General features: G+C 41.8%; 1 pseudogene; it reads right to left on the bottom strand.

The window, feature by feature from the left end:
• Positions 1-3,622: 3,622 nt before the first annotated feature.
• The window catches only part of LOC127095480 (uncharacterized), a 59,658-nt pseudogene continuing 44,999 nt past the window's right edge, over positions 3,623-18,281 (bottom strand).

Raw genomic sequence — 18,281 nt, 5'->3', positions numbered from 1 at the left:
TCCCAACCTAGTTCCCTAAAAACAAAACAAAACTCATGATTAAATTGATCAAAATCAATTTTGATTAATTAAATTCTTTGAACTTGTATAATCCCACATTCTAAATTGAGTGACCAAAAGACCCTTGGTCACTTAATAAGACTTTTCTTCCAAGCTGTGGAGCTCAAGGCCTCAACTTAAGATCTTCGATCAAGGCATCCTCAGTCATACCAAGCAGCGGATTATTCAAGCACATCAAATGTGGAAACTTCAACACTTGTTAAATCAAAGTTATAAGAGTGTGACACGGGCCTTAAGCAATAGAGAAGGAGTGAGACTGGAGTATTCCTACCCCCATTCTGAATATCTTTGGGTATGGGACGTATGACCTAGCGCTCATTGTATTCACCTCTACTCATAGACTTTAGCACAATTCTAACCATACAATTGACAAGTCTCTCACTACAAAAGCAAAACAACAAAAAGCAAGGACAATAATCAATAACTTCTCAATCATGAATCAAGTTGTACGATACGAGCCTTAAGTAATGGAGAAGGAGTGGGACTGGAGTATTCCTACCCCCATTCTGAGTATTTTTGGGTATGGGACGTATGACCTAGTGCTCATCGTATTCACCTCCATTCATAGACTTTAGTGCAACTCGAATCAAACGATGGATAGGGTCTTCATCATCCATACGAGAAACAACTACAAAGACTCTTCTCTTTTCAGTTGAAGTTTAAGATGAGAGTTACATGCCACGAGCCTTAAGTGGTAAAGAAAGAATGAGACTGAATATATAATGTATATATTATATCTACTGTATATATTTCATTTGATATCATAACAATTACGAAAACTCGTAACAATTATATAAAACTTTTCTAAAACTTCATTATATTTTTTCAGTAAATCTTATTTTTGTTTCACAGATGCGTCATATTCTTAAATCTTTAATGTATAATAGCAAAGGCAATATAATTTAAAATCAAGGATGTACTTTGTCATACCCCGATTTTGTCCCTGAATTTTTTTCCCATCGATCAGTCATTTGCATTTCTCCTCATGACCATTTCACGTTTAAACTCTTCACTTCATATTGAAAGATCTTTCATTCATTCATGTTACAATCATTTCATTCATGCATGATTAAAATAAATTCCACATGTTCCTCTACACACATTCATATCCTCCATTCCATGTTCATATTTACTATTTCATATTTTTACACTTTTCACATTTTAAAATTTACATTCATATTTTCTTCATTTCACATTGAGATTTTCCATCCATTCATGTTTAAAGATTCGCCATAATCTTTCATATTCCAATCATTCATTCATGACCAAGGGCCTTCTCACACTGCTTCTATCTGACATTGAAGTAGAGCTTTCTAATGGTTTTTGTCCTCATTTAAGTAAGTCATGCAACTTTCTTGCATTGCTTCACTCAGTGGAAAGTCAAGAATATTCCCTCAATGTTTGGAAAAGATCATTAATTACTCTTACGTGGATTGAAATATTCCGCAATGCTTCAAGGTGCCAGGGCATAAGCCATAGTTTACAAGAATATCCAGTTCCTTGCCAAGGACTCCTCTTCGTAAGGCACCTTGCTTGGAACTGAATCCAACTGCTACCAGCATTTGGCGGAGTATGTTTTCCGTGTAATAAGGGTGTCTCCTTTCAGGTATTATTGTGATATGATTTTTGAAGTCATGAGAAACGAGCAACCTTATGACAGCATCCCAAATTTTAGTGCAATAGATGCTTTAAGACTTGCAGGAATTGGGAGAAATGAATTTATTGATATAATGAACAAGTGCAGATCTAAGAAAATCATGTGGAAACTGAACAAATCAATTACAAAAGAATTCTTGCCTACACAACAGCTGTATGACAAACCGTAACACCCGCAGATTCCCTAATCATCCCTACCCGTTCCCGAAACAACATTTCAACAGAAACCTGTAACAGTAAAATAAAACAAAGTTGCCACCGTCCAATTCAACAAGCCATGCCAATTCTGCATTTCTTCTAACCGCTGCAGCAAATAAGCCGCCTTCTCATCCCACTTTCGCTGAGATGATAACTGAAGCAATCACAAACCTGAAAGAAAGAACCAGTTCATCCTTCAATAAAGCCAATTACAAGTCTTGCATGATTGTGAACCTGTAGAATAATAATTGACGGCATTAAAGAACTATGACAGATGCAAAAGCAGCAAAAGCAATTCTGTTACCGCAAGGAACATCTTCAACAGTCCAGCCAGTTATACAAAATGCTATGGACATATTCACATCATCCGGAACAGCTCAGGCAAGTTTTAATGTGATTCATCAAACAAGTTTTGGTGTGATTCATTAAACATATTTTGGTAATGGATGGTATTGGAAGAGAAGAGCTACTCTCATGTCATACACGCTTCATCAACATACATGAAAATCCAAACTGGTTTATGATAACAATGGTATTCTAAACGGTAATTAACTGATCAATCAAAGAATTCAGAGTCGGCTTTTCTTGCCAAGAGATTAGTACAATGCAATGCAAACAAAGTAAAGTCATACAAAATGCTGGGTGTTGCTGGACATGCTTGGCATTATTTTGTACTTGGAGGAGATTTTTCTGTTGTAGGGAAAGTGAAATTTGATATCGTTGTTGTGTCTCTGCTGCTGCCGCTTGAATAACCTGCAAAAATTAAACTACACATCAACATTTTCATTCATATTGCTATCTAACAACACTTACTGCCTTGTCTTGTATTGTGTTGTGTCCCTCCTAACCGGCTCTCACCAAATTAACCTGAACCACCACCTGCACCTGCTGTCGGTACTCCTTCATCAACATGCTTGCAATCTCGTCCCCAACCTGCGATCCTTGTACAATAGTTTCACTTCTTCTCCTGGATTTCAAGTCAATTAAGCCAATTGGAATCACTCAAATTACCGTAAGTGAATGTCGGCATTGTCATTACAGCAAACATAACCATAATCTGAAGAAACACACCAAACCATAACCATCAATTTAGAACCTTCTGGTTACAACTTGACGGCATCGAAGATTGTTTCCTTCATCCCACAGTTATGATGTTTCCCATGTGATCCATACTAGCTATCTGTTGATTGATACATCTGAAGTTGATTTTGAAGACAAAATCCAAATTATGCTGCTGACAAGACGAAGACCAAGAAAATATTAGCAGAGTGACAAAATCCAATAGCTTCATTTTCTAAATTGATTTGGCAGAGTGAAAATACTTCTCCACAGAAATCGCCAAAGAAATCAGCGGTGAAACCTCAGCCATTTGCTCGAGCTTCACCCCTGACATGTATAAAGGATCATCCTAGGAAAGGTGAAAAGCTTACCTCATCACCAAGTGGTACATTGGCTGCTATAACCGGTTCACTCGGTCGCATTTTGCTGCTAGATACTCAAGCACTTGTGGTGGTGCGCCTTTGGAAGGGATATAGGGATGTCAGCTGTTTATTCATGGAGATGTTGCCATGACACTTGCTGTAGTTGCTCTATCACCAAGCCTCGTTTGAGCCAAAACCTGCAGTGGAAACGTGTTACAAAAGTATAACCAACCATATAACCAGTTTCACAGAAGAGCATAAAAAATTTTCAAAATGTATTCAATTTCCTAAGCCTTTAGAGATGCTTTTGCCATTGCTAGAGCACCGTCATAACTTTGATTTCCTCCCATAAAACCACTCATGTGCACAAAAGTACAACCTGGGATTCCAACAACCTCAGATAGCCTGTCATTTTCCAAACCCCTCCAAAGATATGGTAGTGGGTTTTCTACTCTCAAATCTTGCCGGTGAAATTGCCACTGCCTGTAGTCTCCATTTCTCACTCCTATCATCCTGGTAAGGAACATATTTGATGGAAGGGTTGATTTTCATTTCCTCCTGGAGCTCATGTATGTGAAATTTCCAAGGACAAGATCGATTCAGCTTTATAATCTCCCCACTAGAATCAATAGTTTCTCTTGCTGCAAGACACTCCATAACAATAGACCGCGCCGGCAACCATGATTTTGCATAATAATTCACATTCTCCAAAAATTCACCACCAGCCAGAGCCATTGCCCTATGAAAAGCCTCATTTTCTGCATCAGATGACTGTTGGATATAACTGGTGTACATGAGGATGATCTTCATCAAGACGAAGCACATTTGCAATTATTTCCAATCCAAAATGCTTATATACAAGTCCGGCGCTACTGAGCTTCGGAACCCCAGGTTGAGCAGACGAAGGCGTTAGAACCTAGAGACAAGGAAGAAGAACTGGTTTCATCATCGTCGATTTGCTTGGCTGAACCAAAGTCCCTCGTGTTTTCACCGGATTCACTGCAGTAAAAGCAATAAACAAGGCAGTCAAATTTCAAGAAAATCCCAATTGAGCATAAGGACAAAAGCGAAGAAGAAAGCTAAGTTCAGATTACCGTTTCCGGATTGTAGCATCAAAAAGGATAACTCGGTTCTGAACACCAAAAAACACTTCTAGAAATTTTCTCTTTTGAGCTCTATATGCCATCATGAAAACCCTAATCTGTGAGGATAAAAGGAAGAGAGCGATTTAGAGAGAAAAAAAGACAAAAGACGGGAAAATTGAGAGAGGGAAGCGGCCAAACAGAAAACCCTAAATCAAAAAATCAATCAAAAATAAACCTTTTGAAGAGGCGAAGGGGAGAGGTTTGAATCTTCATCGTTGTAACACCTCAAAATTTGCCCTCCTCTCTTGGGACTAGCTAACATATTGCATATCATTTTTTTTAGGTCATTAGACATTGCATATTGCATATCATGTGGTTACAGTGTGCAAGCCATTCTCACAAGTCTTGGTCAGAAGATGAAGAAGTCAAAGTGCAAGCTGGGGTTTCAGTGGATTGGATCAGCAATCATCTGAGGATGTGGGGGTCCAAATTAGGGTTTTGTGATTCTCAAAGGAGATTGGTCTTCATCTTGATTGAAGTGATACATCATCATCATCATGGTTTGTCATCATCAGAAGATTGATCAAGATTCCTTGAGATTAGGGTTTTGACCACTGGTCAACCCTAATCAGTTGCATTGGGCCAATCAGGGCATGATCAGGAGATGGGGTCTATGATGGATATGGGGATCATCCCATGGTTTTATTGAGTTTGTGGAGGATAGGGTTTCACCCTTGAGCCATTTCATCAAAGGATTGGAGCTCAGATTGATCTATGCATTGCCAAATTCATCTATCAGTTGAAAAAGTCAACTGTGGTCAACTGTGCTTGATTTAATGGATTTGGAGGTGGAATTGAGTTGGATACACTTCATTCATGTTGAAACAAGTGTTATTTGACATTTCAAAGCTTAAGAATGGAGAAAATCAAGTCAGACAAGAAATTGCCAAAAATAGAAAGTGACTTGTAATGGAAGTTTCCAAAAATGGAAAGTTTTTGACCTCAAAATTACATGTCCAAGGAAGCTTCAAATGAAAATTTGTTCAACATGAAAGTTGTAGATCTTGTTCTCACCTTTCCAAAAAGTACAAGAGCTTGAAAATCCCATGTATGGTTGGCAAGTTATGGTCCATTCAATTTCAAAAATGACCCATAATCAGAGGGGCATAACTTCCACATGGAGTGTCCAAATTGAGTGATCTTTTTATGCACAAACTCCATTTGACATGTACTTTCATGGTGCATAATTGGAATTCATCAAAAATGGTCAATGCAAAAAGTCAATTTTCAAGTGTACAGTTAAAAATCCAGGGGCAAAATGGTCCAACTTGAGAAATAATGAGAATTTTTGAGTGGGGATTTTTGCAACACCTCACAAATGCAATTTGAAAATGGTTGGAATGGTCATAACATGTCAAGGTCTCATATTTGGTCAAGTCACTTTTGAACTTCACTTGAAAAATGCATAAAGTGCCATGACATAGTGAAAATGCAAATTACACATCCAATGGCCATGGGACAAGTTGCAACAGCTCACACATGTCATTTTGAGAGTGTGTGAGCTGTCAATGAGCTGTCACAGAGCTCATATGAAAAGACCATTTTGCCCTTGCTTTGAAAGTGACACTTTTGCTAATTACCTTGCACTTTGGTTAAATCATGATTAAGAGCTGATTAATTGGAAGTATAAATTCCTAATCATAACAAACTTTTGATCAGAATCACAATTCACAAGAAATTTCAACCACTTTTCCCTCCAAATTCTCCAAAATCCTCAAGAACACACAAGAGCAAAAATCCACAAATCTCTTCCAATTCTTCATCAAATCCGAAAATTCTTTTTGCTGCCTATTCCTTGGATCTTCTTCTTGGACTGTTTTGGCAATTCATCATCAAAAGCCTCACCACTCGCAACTGTTCATGTGAGGTTCATCAATGGCATTTGAAGATTTCTTGCACTAGGAGCAAATTCGAGCCAAGCTGAGCACTCCAGTCAACATCCTATATCCTCTACTGCATCTGTTTTTGGAAATTGGAGCGCAAGAACACGAGAATCTTCACTGCCATCTCAAGGTACATGAAATTCGAATCTCATGATTTGATGAATTGTTATATGCTTTTTGAAGAGTGTTCAATGTAGATCGTTGTGATATGTTTAGTTTTCGGAATGATGAATTGTAGAGAGAGATATTTTGATTAGAAGTCTTGAATGCAAAACCTAATTCAATCGATTCGTTTCATATGTGAATTTCTGGATGTTTTTATCATGATATTTGGACTCTACGTTCTCAGACCTTTCCAATGACTATCTATTTGTGAATTTTTATGGAGTTTTGTTGTTCTTGTGTTCATGTGGATTCTGGAAAAATATGCGATGAAGATGATGAGATTTCTGGAAAATCTCTTAGTTTGATCCATACGCTGGCCTGGCCGTTTTCAAATCATGTTTGCCGCGCGAATCTGGCCAATCACGAGCTGCCAGCGTAAAAATGAGAAACGCGGCGTTTTGGTCCAGGCAGTGATAATTACAACTTTGCCACTGAAACATTTCAATTTAAATAAAACATTCAATAATTATTTAAAAAAATTACTAAAACTTAAAAAAATCATAAAAAAATAATGGCTAATCCAAAAATTGTGAGAGTTTTTTTGTTGGATCTCATTTTTCCCCTAGTTTTTTATGAGCATGATTTTAGAAGTTGTGCATGGTAAAATGTTGACCTGGCCTATTGAACTTTGACTTGTGTGTATTTTTTGCATGTTTTGCCATTTTCATTGTGAAATGCTCATACATTAAAAGAAATTCCTGAAATTTTTTGAGCTTATTCTAGACATATTGATGGTGATTTACATATAAAGTTTGTGATTTTTGGATACCTGTGGAGTGAGATATGATTTTTTGAACTTAGGTGTGACAATTTGTGTCACACCTAGCTAGGTTAACTTCATGAATATTTTTGCCTGGCCTATGATTGTTGAAATGGAGTGAAATTTTGCATGAATGATTATTGATATGTTGAGATGTCTTGTGAATTTTTCTGGATTTTTCCATGGCATTTTCAATTTGATTGATATTTTTCATCTCTGTTGGTTAATTGTGCAAGCTTATATGACACATGTTTGTATATCTTGTGTGAAATTCTCATATGGTTTTGGATGAATGTGAAATTTGGTATGCTGGTTGTAGACACATTGTAGGACATCCCTGTTTTGGTCCCATTCATTTCTTAATTGATTTCATTGATTTATGAATTTTTGAAGTGAATGCATGTGTTGATACCTTGAATTGGCTTGAATAATTGTGTCTGTATTTCTTGATTTTCATTGCCCTAGTTCCTTTTGTCCAATTGAGCTGAAAATTGACATGCCACTTGCTGATTGTGTCCTGTTTAGGTGTGAATTATTTGGGGATTTTTGGAATTGTTTTGGTATGCTTTTGATTGAAGTTATTCTGTTTGGACTTTTGATGTTGCATTTGACCTAGTTTGACTTGTTTTGGTCATGAAATGAATATGGTGAATGATATGAGTATGGGATCAATTGCATTTGCTTTCTATTTGCATTAATTTGGTTTTGGTTTAGAATTGTTTGCTGTTTAGAATTTTTTTCTCCCTTTTGGACCCTAGGCTTGGCCTAGTGGTCTAGTTTCTCACATTTGGTGTGGATTTTCAGGATGAAATGCATAATGCTCAAGGAGAATGCTTCAAGTCAATTAAATTGAGATTGTTGGATGTTTTGAACTAATTTGACTTTGTTTTGTAGGTTGTGAAGCTTGAGCTTGAGCTTATAGCTTGCACTTGTGTGCATTAATCTGTGTTGCTTAATCTGTATAGTCTGACTGATTAACATTTGCTGTTTATGGTTGTTTGTCTGAGTACTGATGATACTTGATTGATTTCAGGTACATTTAGTCGCTTACAGTTCTTTAAGAACTTGCTTGCTGCTGCTTGGTTTTTGAACCACTTGAGGTAGGACTTCTATTCTTCATGTAGTCTGGGAGACCCGGCCTGTTACTTGGCCGGGCAAAATGTCTGAAGTCCTCCTTAAGAGGCGATGTTTGTGATTGTTTAAAATTGCGCCTAAGCAGGTAAAGTCCTTGATCAAGGCAATTGGTGGATCAAAGGGATATGCAATCTATCCCCCACTATTCTGTGAGTCGTCCCTCTGCTCACACGGCTGTGTGTTGATGCATTGGGACACAAACCCAAGATCTCGTGCTGTTGCACAATCGAGTCAGAGTCTTTGAGCGTAGAAGGGTCCCTCCATTCTGGACCCACGCTCCTTTGTCTGAAGCTCTCCCTGGTCAGGGATAAGAGCTGTGAGGTCTCATCCTCACTTCACCTTTTCATCTGCTTCACCTTAGCCTCGTAATGGCAAGGTTAAGAGCGAATGCTACACATGTACAGATGACTTGCTTCGGCAGTCAAACCCATTGTTTGAGCCTCACTTGATTGGTTATAGTGTGTGCTATGTGAATATTTGTTTGAAATGCTTGTTTTATTTTGATTGATGCCTGTATGCTTGTATGCTTGCTTTCTTCCTGGATAGGATTAGCTTGCAGTTGTGTAAGTAGGTAGAAACCTGAACATAGGGTAATGATGCATGACAACACTAGGCTTGAGTCCAGCTCCCTGGTAGTGTGTCTTCCCTTGGTTTCTGGCTAGTTTTTCTTTCCCTTGAGGGGGAACTACATCGCCCTGATCCTTGTTCCAGACGAGGTATGTAGGCAGGTGGTCGTGCGAGACCACTCCGGGCAACCTTTTTCTTTTTGTGTGTGTTTACTTGTTATCCTCTGGCGTGGGTTTTGGTTCGGATGCCGACGTAAGTCCAGTGATTGGCGGTCGGGCTCCACGTTTGCCGTTTTGTGCGTGTTTTGGTTCGGATGCTGACGTAATTCCATCGAGTGGTTGTCGGGCTCCATGTTTGCCATCTGTTTATGCGTTTTGTGTTGTTTGGCGTGCGTAAGCCGAACTACAGTGGCTCTGATTCTCGTTCCAGACGAGATATGTAGCCATAGGATGCGATGTCCTATCGAGCTCCCTTCTCTTAACCCCACCTGCGTTCCCTGTGTGTGTGTGTGATGTTTTAGCAACCTTTTCTTTCTTAGAACGTGGATCCCGTCGAGTACGACGGACGTGAGGGGTGCTAATACCTTCCCCTTGCGTAACCGACTCCCTTACCCTTTCTCTTTGGTCGCAAGACCATTTCCTTTCCAGGTTTCTCTGAGCGTTTCCTTTCCCTATCTTGGGATAAATAACGCGCAGTGGCGGCTCTGTGTTGTGTTTTTATTTGAGTCCCGCCGGTTGTTTTTTCGCGGATGCGACAGCTGGCGACTCTGCTGGGGACTATCGGATGTAGACCTGTGCTGGTCCATCTTCCCTAAGCGGGTCCTTCCTAGCGTTCTAGGATTAGTTTAGGTTGCTTGTTTTGCTGTATTTATTGCATTTATTATTCTAACCTGTGTATATATTTGCATAAATATTTGCATGCATCATACTATCATTATTGTCGTCCTCTGTGTAGGTGGTTCCTCTGTTTTGGGGTGGGTGTTCTGAGTGGGGCTAAAACCCAGGCCCGAGTATACACCTAGGATTAGCATGGTCTCACGTCGCTCACATGCCGGTTGGGCACATTGTTGCGACGTGACATACCACAAGCCGGACGAGGTTCATCTGAGAAGTGCTCTTCCAGTGGGGTTTTCCACTTTGGTTGGGTTATCTCTTTTGAACTATTGACTCTGGTGACCGATCATCTCCCGGATCTTTGGTTTAGACGATCTCAGGAGAGCTACAATGGCACACCCGAAAGGGCAAACCCATTGAGTATCTCTGCCCGATTGTCGAGACTATTATCCGCCTTAGGATGACCTGATTAGAATTTACCTGTGAGGGGAGGGTGGATTCTTTCACATACATATTCAGATGGTGACTCAGATGGTGACTTTTGGTTCCGTTGATCAGAGTCCTATTTATAAGTCGGATTTATGGGCATTTATTGCTGAGGCGCCGGAGTGCTGTCCGTGGTATTTATCAGTGGGGATCCGTTTATTTCAGGATTCCCTGGGCCGATTTTATCAGTGGGGATCCGTTTATTTCAGGATTCCCCGGGCCGGTTCAGAGGTTTTCAGGTTATCTGCTCAGAGATTGTTTGGTGATGATGATGGTGATGTATCTTCCGTTTATTTCGGAACCCTTGAGTCGGATTTATGGTTAATCAGCACCTCAGATGGTTATGATCAGTTCAGAGACCAGGTTTCAGTGCAGATGATCAGACGGCTTAGAGGATGGCAATGCATTGCATTCATTCATCTGCATCATCCACATTTTGCATTCATTTGCACCGAACCTATGTCTAGCCATATGGGGAGTATTATTGATTGAGAATCTGGTTGAGAGACATCTTGAATTTCAGAATGTGGATGTCAAAATATTATCTGTCTCGATGAAACCAGAAGCAAAGGACAGAGTCTTCCTCATATGGATAGACGTTGCATTCATGCATATTAACCCATTTGCTGTTTTGTAGGTGTCAACCGGTGCGCATAGCTTGTTTGCTCAGATATCCTGCTAGGGGCAACAAATCCAAACTGATGGATTCTCCCAACGCCGACATCCTCGAACTGAAAGAGATGGTGAGGGTTTTGTTCAGTGTTGTGCAAGGGCTTGCCTTGGGGCAGAAAGCCATGGCCGAGAGATTGGAAAGGATTGAGGGCTGGATGATTAAGGAGAAAGTTCAGGGAAAGGCTCCGTCATCCGAAGTAACAAATCCCTCTGGCTCTGTAGCAAAGAAGCCCTCTGGCAATGGTCATCTTGAGAAGGAAGTTGAATCAGGTGGTGTGCAGGCCAAAAGAGAACGCGGTAAGGATCGTTATCACCCATATGCTGATACGGTAACAATCCCTACTAGTAATCAATCTGCACAACAGCGGCAACCACCACCTCAACAAAGGACACAAAGAGCAGTGGGCCAAGTGAGAAGGAGGACGACAGGTCGTCATTTCAATAAGCCGCCCGTGACTTATGCCTCTCTGTTTAAAAAGTTGAAGGATTTTGGGTTGGTGCAGCCGAGGATGTTGACTCTGTTGAAACCTGATCAGAGGCCTGCCAGTTACGATGAGAATGTCAGGTGTGAGTTCCATGCTGGGGCACCCGGACATCATGTTGAGGATTGCAAAGCTTTTAAGCATGTGGTCCAGGACTTGGTGGACTCTAAGGCAATAAACTTTGCACCAATGACAGATGATAGTGCTAACCCCGTGACAAGGCATGGTCCTGTAAAAGTGAAAATGATGTCGAAGGACAAGAAAGGGATAGAGGTGACTGAGAAGGATCAGTTAAGAATGCCCATCTCTGTGGTCCCAAAACGCCCGACGAAAAGTGTAGCTTTCCCTCGTATTGATGATTGTTGTGCGGCCATCGCTACAAAGGGGTGTGTAGTAATTGGGGAATCGGTCCGGAGAAAGATGAAAGTAGAAATGGACGATGTGAGATGTAAAACATCCAGTCTGGCAGCTGAAACCATCAAGGTGGGAAATGCCGTTGGTATTGAGAAAGAGGAAAGGCCGTCCATTTCTTCTTACAAGCAGGCAGTAGAAGTAGTGAGAAATGGAGGGATCCCAGGCTGGGGACAGATCATAGGCATTGCGGTAAAGGCGGATATGTTTGGGATTGGTTATCATCCGGGTCAAGACTCGTCTGAGCAGAACAGAGGACGTCGTCCGTCGTTCACCTTTGTCAGTGCTGGAATGCTAGATTCAGATCACGCCTATACAGTGGGTAAAGAAACTGACAGTGACTGGGAGATTGATCAATGGATAAAATCGTGCGTACCAGGAAGCTGAAAGGCTTAACAGATCATCACGGTCGCTCATCCTGAAGAGTAGTACTTTCTTGTTTTTAATTTTATTTGCATGAAAGCCATACGTGTTGCCCGACACGTAATGGTTCATTGTAAGGGCCACCTCATGTTCATATTTTGCAACATTTCTGCATCATTAATAAATGGATGTTTTTCAGTCAAAAAACGGTGTTCCCTGTTTTTCATTTATTTTTGCAGTTTAAAAACAAATAAAAATGGCAATGGTTATTTTCATTTTCCCTTTTTGATTTGTCTTGTTCCGAATTCAAAAATAATTCTCCGGATCTCTTTGGTAACGATTTGGTTACACCTCATATGACTTCGACAAACCGAGCTATCATGCCGAAGAAGAAGGCGAAGAAGATTGTGATCTGCTGGAATTAGCCAGGTTGTTGAAACAAGAGGAGAGGGTGATTCAGCCGCATGCGGAGCGGGTTGAGATTGTTAACCGGTACACCGCCGAGGTCAGGAAGGAAGTGAAATTAGGGCCGCTTTAGAGGCAAGTCGAGAGCAGAATGGTAGCCTTGCTGAAGGAGCATGTGGATACCTTCACCTGGTCATGTCAGGATATGCCAGGGTCGGATACCGATGCCGTTGTGCACAAGCTGCCATGGAGAGAAGACTGTCCTTTAGAGAAGCGGAACGCCGGTGCTACTTATCAGAGAGCTATGGTGACTTTGTTTCATGATATGATTCGTCATGAAATCAAATGCTATGACATGATAGCAAAGTCCCAAGCAGAAGAGGGGCATCTGGCAGACCGGGGCAGGTCGTTTGACCAGTTGAGACAATTCAAACTGAGGTTGAATTCGAGTAAGTACACTATCAGAATGCGGGCCCGTAAGCTTTTGGGGTTCATTGTAAGGGAGAAATCGAGGTTCATCCTGAAAAAAAAAAAAAAAAAAAAAAAAGAACAATAAGAGAAACGCCTGAACCGAGAAGAAAAAGAGAAGTTTGTGGTTTCTTAGAAAGATTGAACTACCTGTCATGGTTCACATCTCACCTAACAGCCACGTGTGAACCTATATTCAAGATGTTGAAAAAAAGGATCAAACGGTCAGGCGAAATATTGATTGCCAAGGGGCATTGAAAAATAAAAGAATAAGTTGCAGGAACCTCTGATTCTGATACCTCCTATGGAAGGAGCAATTGTTAATCTGTACTTGACGGCCTTCGAGGGGTCTACGAAGTGCGTACTGGGGCAGCATGACGAGTCTTGTCGAAAAGAGCATGCAATTTACCTAAGCAAAAAGTTTACCGACTGTGAAACAATACATTCACTATTCGAGAAAACTTGATGTACTTTGGCATAGGCTGCTCGCCGACTAAGGCAGTATGCTGATTCATACCACTTTGTGGATTTCGAGATGGATTTGATCAGGTAGATTTCTGAAAGAGCCAGCAATGACCGGACGGGTTGCAAAAGGGCCAATGATTTTGATTGAATACGATATTCGATATATCTCTCAGAAAGCAATCAAAAGGGGTGTATTGTCTGATTACGTCGCTCAGCAACTCGTGAAGGATTATCAACCGATGAGGTTTGAGTTCCCTGATGAGGGCATCTCGAGGTGCTCTAATCGAAAGATTGAGAGTAACCGATCCCGGAGGAGGGGCCTGACCCCAAATCCGAACGGATTCTGATGTCTGATGGGGAGGTTAAGGTGAATGTGCTTTTGGTTGCCCGGATAACGTTTGAATGCACCGACGGTGATTAAGCATGAAGCTTGTATCCCGGGTATCGAACCTCGGTGCGCCTACTGGGGCAAAGCCTTTCTAAATTGGTATATGGGATGGAAGCGGTATTACCTGTTGAGGTTCAGTTTCCCTCTTTGAGAGTCCTGAGGGACGTGAAATTACAAGAGGCGGAATGGGTAAGGACCCGGTACGAAGAGTTGAGCCTGATTGAGGAAAAGAGGTTGGCAGCCATCTGTCATGGGCAGTTGTACCAGCAACGGATGAAGCGTGCTTTTGACAAAAAGGTGCGACCTCGGGTATATCACGTAGGTGATATGGTGCTGAAAAGGATCCTTCCTCCTCAAAACGATCGAAGGGGCAAATGGACACCGAATTATGAAGGTCCATTCGTGGTCAAGAAGGTTTTCTCTGGCGGAGCCTTGTTGCTAACGACCATGGATGGCGAGGATTTTCCATCCCCTGTGAATGCGGACGCAGTTAAAAAATACTTCGTATAAAAGGACCCGCTGGACGAAAAGAACAAAATAGTCCAGGCAAAAATGGGCATCCCGGCGAACCAAAAAACAGAAAGAAAAGGTTCGGGCAAAAATTAGGGATATAAACAAAAAATGTACACCCGGCAAGTCGAAAACCTGAAAAGGCGACTTGGGCAAAAAAGGGTATCCCGGTGGACTGAAAACCCGAGAGGGCGGTCCAGACAAAAGAGGGATTGAAACGAACAACTGCGTCCCGCATGATCGTTTGCGCTTTGGTTAAAGCATCATGGATAATACCCGGTAGGGATCAGTTGGAATCGTCTTGTTCAGAAGGCAGAAAGCACGGATAGTCTGAGGACATATGGGGTGTAACCGAGTTGGAACTCAATGAGATCACGGGTTTCATATTGCCATTAGGATAGATTTTTCCTTTTGTGCAATTACCTCTTTTCAGGAATTGCTTCCTTTGTGCTGCTCAGTTTGAGTCACACTTTTCCAATCAATAAAATGCATATTCAGTCAAATAATTTTGTTTTTGTTTTTCATTACCGCTTTGATTGCAAAAACATCCAGATATTTTTGATAAAGAATCTTGCATTTTAAGACATACAGGTCCCTTCCAATGCATGTTTATAAGATTGAAAGCTTGAAATCTTATTTGGAAGGATGGGTGACCCAAGTGTTGAAATCTTGACACGCCTGGGGCACGGTTTTATCTAACGATCTCTTTTGCAGGAATTGTTAGGTATTTTCACTCACTTGCAGGTTGTGATGTGGAAGCTTTTGATAAAAATAAATCCCCATGGAGTCCGATCAGGGACGAATGAATATGAAGGAATGACGAAGAGACGTTGAGACGTACGATGATCCTTGAATGATATCAAGAAGACTCTTCAAAATCAGAAGATTGGAAAGTCTGTAGAAATTCCCCGCAGGGTCCAGTCAGGGACGAGGGACGGTGAAGAGACGACGTCGAGACGTTCGACGACCTTCGGAATTAATCAAGAAGACTCTTCAAAGTCGGATAATTGAAAAGTATGTATAAATCCCAGGAGTACGTTTCTCGTCGAGCGCGGGGCGATTGGGAATACAAGATGATGGAGCAGAAAAGGTCCAGACGAGTCTGGGAATTCTCAAAAGTGGAAAGCTGATACGCGTTTGGGAGGTGGATACCGTAGTTCGACGAGTCGACGGGTGTTCTGTGCCAACTTTTCTCATTTCCCCAGCTAGGTCCCCAAGTAGAGTTATGAGGACCAACTCCCTGCAGATCCAAGATCTGTGACTTCTCCAGCCGAGTCGAGATGATTATCCCCGGCAGGTTTAAGTGATGTTTCCCAGCATCCAGGCCTGAAGGTTGCTATTCCCCGAGTGGAGCGGGTTTCAATGAAATATATCTCCAGCAGTATTCATCCTACCAGTGGATTGGATGAGTTTCCGTAGCGGATGGATTTTTGCATCCCCAGCTGAGTTGATCATATCTATGGATTGCATGGGTTGTCCCCAGCGGAGTAGCATTCGTTTTCCCTAGCAGGGTTTGGATGGTTATCCCCAGCAGGTGTCAGATCGATGCTTTCCCAGCCGCCAGTCCTGGAGGTTGCTGTTTCCCAGCAGAGCTATCTGTGTGCATTTCCCCAGTGAAGTTGTCAGGTATCTGTGAGGGTTCTCCAAGCAGAGGTGGGATGTACATCCCCAGCAAGTCAAAGATTGTGGTATCCCCACAGAGTGCTGGCGGTTCCTATCCCCAGCATTCCCCGGGTAGATTGGGTGCAAAGGAGGTTTTCCCCAGCAAGGGTGGCCTTTTCCCAACAGCAGTGCTATTCCCCAGCAGGGTGGAGTTGGAGCAATGTCGAGTTCCTCAGCAGAGTGTCTCGAGCTCTTCAGAAGAGTCCCTTGAGGGGGATACTTTTTATGCATTCATCATGTAGAATAGCATAGCATGTTGCATAGAAAAATAAATCGCGTAGCATTTCCATAAGTATGGAGCATTACGCAGAAAAATCAATCATGCATCATTATTGCACGCATAAGCTAGTCTCAAGCCGTGGTTACCGTTTGGGAGGTGGTTTTATCAGACAGTGAAGGTGTTACTCCGAGGAGTCTAGCATCATGGTTTTAATCAAGGATATTCCCCAGTAGTACGATACTGGAGGGTAAGTTTCTGTCGAGCAGAAATGGGAATGTTAATCAAGAAAGTTTCGGGGTTCAAGAAAAACAAGAAAGAAGATAATCCCCAGCTAAACGCGAAGTGTTTGTCTGCCAGGGTTGAATAGAGAGCAGTCGGCTCAGGGCTTGTCATCCTCAGTATGGGTCGTTGTGGCATTCCGGCCAGTTTCCGATTTCCAGATCGAAGAGGTTCTCAACAGTCAGGACGAAGAACTTGTGGCATTCCGGCCAGTTTCCGATTTCCAGATCGAAGAGGTTCTCAACAATCAGGACGAAGAACTTGTGGCATTCCGGCCAGTTTCCGATTTCCAGATCGAAGAGGTTCTCAACAGTCAGGACGAAGAACTTGTGGCGCTCCGGCCAGTTTCCGATTTCCAGATCGAAGAGGTTCTCCACAATCAGGACGAAGAACTTGTGGCACTCCGGCCAGTTTCCGATTTCCAGATCGAAGAGGTTCTCAACAGTCAGGACGAAGAACTTGTGGCACTCCGGCCAGTTCCGAGTTCCAGATCGAAGAAGCTCACGATGATTAGATCGATGCAGCTTGCGGCAATCCGGCCAGTTTCCCGGTATCCAGACCGAAGTGGTATCCAGACCGAAGAGGTGTTCAGACCAAAATGGTGTTCAGGCCAAGAAAATGAAAAAAAGAAGAGAAAATTCTGGGGTTCAAGAGAATGAAAAAAGGAGAGAGACTAGTAATCCCGAGAGAGTGGTGTTCAGGCCATGGTTATCCCTGTGTTACCATTTATTTTGGTATTCAGGTCGACGTTTTTGTTTCGGCATTTCCGGCCGACTTTCTCCGTACCAGACGGATTTTCTTTCAAGATTGTGTTCTTCGCCGATTCTGACAGGTGTTGTTAATTGTATCCCATCAGAGTGCAAATTATTCGTCTGTTCTTGGTATTCAATCACTCTTCATCCTGATCATCTGAAAGCCGAGGCTATTCATATCGACAGGTTCACAGTGGATTGAATAGGGGCAGCTGTAACACCTCAAAATTTGCCCTCCTCTCTTGGGACTAGCTAACATATTGCATATCATTTTTTTTAGGTCATTAGACATTGCATATTGCATATCATGTGGTTATAGTGTGCAAGCCATTCTCACAAGTCTTGGTCAGAAGATGAAGAAGTCAAAGTGCAAGCTGGGGTTTCAGTGGATTGGATCAGCAATCATCTGAGGATGTGGGGGTCCAAATTAGGGTTTTGTGATTCTCAAAGGAGATTGGTCTTCATCTTGATTGAAGTGATACATCATCATCATCATGGTTTGTCATCATCAGAAGATTGATCAAGATTCCTTGAGATTAGGGTTTTGACCACTGGTCAACCCTAATCAGTTGCATTGGGCCAATCAGGGCATGATCAGGAGATGGGGTCTATGATGGATATGGGGATCATCCCATGGTTTTATTGAGTTTGTGGAGGATAGGGTTTCACCCTTGAGCCATTTCATCAAAGGATTGGAGCTCAGATTGATCTATGCATTGCCAAATTCATCTATCAGTTGAAAAAGTCAACTGTGGTCAACTGTGCTTGATTTAATGGATTTGGAGGTGGAATTGAGTTGGATACACTTCATTCATGTTGAAACAAGTGTTATTTGACATTTCAAAGCTTAAGAATGGAGAAAATCAAGTCAGACAAGAAATTGCCAAAAATAGAAA

Source organism: Lathyrus oleraceus, chromosome 6 (genome assembly GCF_024323335.1).
Source record: "Lathyrus oleraceus cultivar Zhongwan6 chromosome 6, CAAS_Psat_ZW6_1.0, whole genome shotgun sequence".
Lineage (NCBI taxonomy): Eukaryota > Viridiplantae > Streptophyta > Magnoliopsida > Fabales > Fabaceae > Lathyrus > Lathyrus oleraceus.
The sequence above is the reverse complement of the archived record's forward strand: the minus strand, read 5'-3'. Positions and strand labels throughout refer to the sequence as shown.